This window comes from Cricetulus griseus, chromosome 2 (genome assembly GCF_003668045.3).
Source record: "Cricetulus griseus strain 17A/GY chromosome 2, alternate assembly CriGri-PICRH-1.0, whole genome shotgun sequence".
Lineage (NCBI taxonomy): Eukaryota > Metazoa > Chordata > Mammalia > Rodentia > Cricetidae > Cricetulus > Cricetulus griseus.
This window is the reverse complement of record NC_048595.1, coordinates 172,113,963-172,117,051: the sequence shown is the minus strand read 5'-3', so window position 1 is coordinate 172,117,051 and position 3,089 is coordinate 172,113,963. Positions and strand designations below refer to the sequence as shown.

Sequence of the window (3,089 nt, the reverse complement as noted above, 5' to 3'; positions counted from 1 at the left end):
TGGGGCTTCCAGCCCTACAATTTTCCCTTATAAAAACACCCCTCAGTCCAAAGCGGGTATTCTATTTGTTCCTGAATGAATGGGGTCCTTCCTGTAGCTTGTATCCTAGAGTCAATAAAGAAACCTTTGTCCTTGCATTCAGTGAGTCGCCTCCTTGTTGGTGGTTTCTTTTGGGGTTCTGAAATCTGGGCACAACAACAGTTGTGAGCTGCAGTGTGGGTGCTGGGAACCAAACCTGGGTTATCACAAGTGCTGAGCCATGCTCCAGCCATATTCCTAGAGTTTTGAATGATCTCTGAAAGATGTTAGGCCATGGATGTGAACAATGAATGGTTTGTCTGGGGACTAAATGGGGCCCAAGGTTAATTTGGCTCTGGGTATAAAACTAAGGAAACCTAAGTTTCCTGTTGTAGGTTTGGTTGTTTGTTTTTGGTTGGTTGGTTGTCTTGTTTGATTTGGTTTTTGGAGACAGGGTTTCTCTGTGTAGCTTTGGAGCCTATCCTGGCCTCGAACTCACGGAGATCTGCCTGCCTCTGCCTCCCGAGTGCTGGGATTAAAGGCTTGCGACACCAACACCCGGTGGTTGTCTTGTTTTTTTAAGTTTTTTTTTTGTTTGTTTGTTCAATGTATAAAACTCAAGAAAAAAATGCTTATTGTAAAACCAATAAATTTTTATTTTTACTTAAGGATTTTGGATTCTCTGCTATCCATCCAGGTCACACAGATTCAAGGTTTCTGAAAATAACTCTTCCTTAAAGAGAGATGCTACCCCAATAGTGCTGTCAGCCCTTTGTTCTTTTCTCTATCCTTGAACTAAAGACACATAGCCATGGCAACTTCAGTGTTCTCCACCAGGAGACTCCTGGCAAGTTATTCAAACAATTTACCCATTAGGAATCACTTTAAGGTAGGTCTCTCACTTGCTGACAACCCTAGGAAGCAAAGGAGTAGACAGTGGCTAGCACTTGGCACCAAGCCTCGATTCCAGAGTTGTTCCTGAGATCAAACTTACAAGTTGTTCTGACTCCAGTAGGGCACCCATACCTGCAATAAATATATCCAGCATAAAATAAAAACTGTATCATTAGAAGTACCAGCAAGCACCAAAGGCAAGAAGCAATGATACCAGAGAGTGAATGTTTATTGCACTGTCTTTTGAACACAGCAGCAGGAAAGAACCGCTGGGTCAGATACCATGCATGCAGGTTCTTAGTCTCCTTGCTAAAAGAAACAAAATCCACCCAAAAGTGTTGGAAACAAAAATAATCTTGGTCTTGGTGTCACACAAACAGCAAAAAGAGTAGCTCAAAAAGACAATGAAGAGGAGGAGGAGGAGCACTAAAACCCCAAACCAGCTAGCCTATATACCCTGGAGCAGCTTCGACTGTCGTTTCCCCATTGGCTGAGGTCTGAACTAGCTAGTTTTAAAAGAATCAGAGCAAAGGGAATGAAGGAAAAGGGAAAGGAGTGTCTGCTCCAGGCCATTAGGTTCAGGAAATTCAGTGGGGGGACTTTTATAAAAACAAACATCTTACCAGGTGGGGCAAATTTACAGAATATTGACTTTTAACTACTTTTGATAGGGGAAAAAAAAATCACTTTACTCACAGGAGGCGGCTCATTTGAGAGAAAAATAATGGGGCAGAGAGCTGAAACTGCCAAGAGGAGGGAGACCAAGAGGAGGGAAGTCAGGCCTCTCACATACGGCCTGGAAGCTGGAAAACTGTTGTGGAGAAGGCAGAGATGGGGTGGGGTCTCCAGAGAAACGCTGGAGCAGCAGAGTAAGAGGGGAGGCATTTTTGCCAGTATCTGAAAAAGAAATAGAAAGAAAGAAAGAGGAAAGTTGCACTTTCCAGTTCCAACTCATGAAAGCAGGCAAGCTCAGCAGTAAAGATCTGCAGCCACGGGCTGGAGAGATGGCTCAGAGGTTAAGAGCACTGACGGCTCTTCCAGAGGTCCTGAGTTCAATTCCCAGCAACCACATGGTGGCTCACAACCATCCGTTATGAGATCTGGTGCCCTCTTCTGGTGTGCGGATATACACGGAAGCAGAATGTTGTATACATAATAAATAAATAAAATCTTAAAAAAAAAAAAGATCTGCAGCCACTGCCTCAGAGAGGAGCCCCAGGCATGCATAGCTATTCCTCTCTTCTGCTTAGAAAGTCTTCAGGCTTAGAAAGTCTTCAGGTAACAGCTTTCCTGGGGGATGGGCTCCTGGCCAGGTGGTTGACAGGCCCACCTAGACTAACTCTTAAGGGAAGAGACGATAAAATGTACCATTCTAACCTGTGTGGCAGATCAGAATGCCATGTCTCCAGTCACAGCTAGAAGTTGTGCTGTTGCCATTCCTTGGGCCCTGTACAAAGTCTCCATTTCAATTAGGTTTCACTTTCATAGATTTACACACCACCCACTTAGGAGCTCCTTGCAGGGTCTCCAACCTGCTATGCATCGCCTGGCCTCAGTGGCTTCCTGGAACCCTGATGGATGCCTTTATGGCCTCACAAGTTTTACAAAAAAAAAAAAAAACAAAACTGAGCTGGGGGTTGGTGGCAAATGCCTTTAATCCCAGCACTCAGGAGGCAGAGGCAGGCAGATTTCTATGAGTTCAAGACCAGCCTAGTCTACAGAGCAAGTTCCAGGACAACCTCCTAAGCAATACAGAGAAATCCTGTCTGAAAAAACAAAAGCAAACAAACAAACAAAACCAAACTGAAGTTCAGGAAGGCAATAGGGATCATCGATGAGGGTAGTGAAAGAATTCACCTCATCAGAACAGGGCAGAGAAAGGTGGTTTAGGAAACACCAAGGAACAGCAAGCAGAACAGAGAAGCTGCATTCTACAGGGCCGCACTTTGGGAAGTGTTTCTAAATGGATAGTCAAACAGTGTTGTAATGCCACAGTGCCCTCAAACCATTTCAATTGGGGCTTATTATGGTCATCAACACCCTGGCCTTGAGACAATGAGACCCAACCATGGCCATAGCCCTAAACAGTTCTCCAAATCTGCGATACCAGTGTTGACTGACCTGAAGAAGGGATAGATGAGACTAATAAAACCAATTCATCCAGTTGCTACAACTAA

At 44.4% G+C, this 3,089-nt stretch overlaps 1 non-coding gene across 1 annotated transcript; it reads right to left on the bottom strand.

Moving 5' to 3' along the window:
* Window positions 1–1,074: 1,074 nt before the first annotated feature.
* Window positions 1,075–1,204, bottom strand: LOC113834345. The gene has a single exon (XR_003482804.1). It is a non-coding gene; the product is annotated as a small nucleolar RNA SNORA8 (small nucleolar RNA).
* Window positions 1,205–3,089: the final 1,885 nt, after the last annotated feature.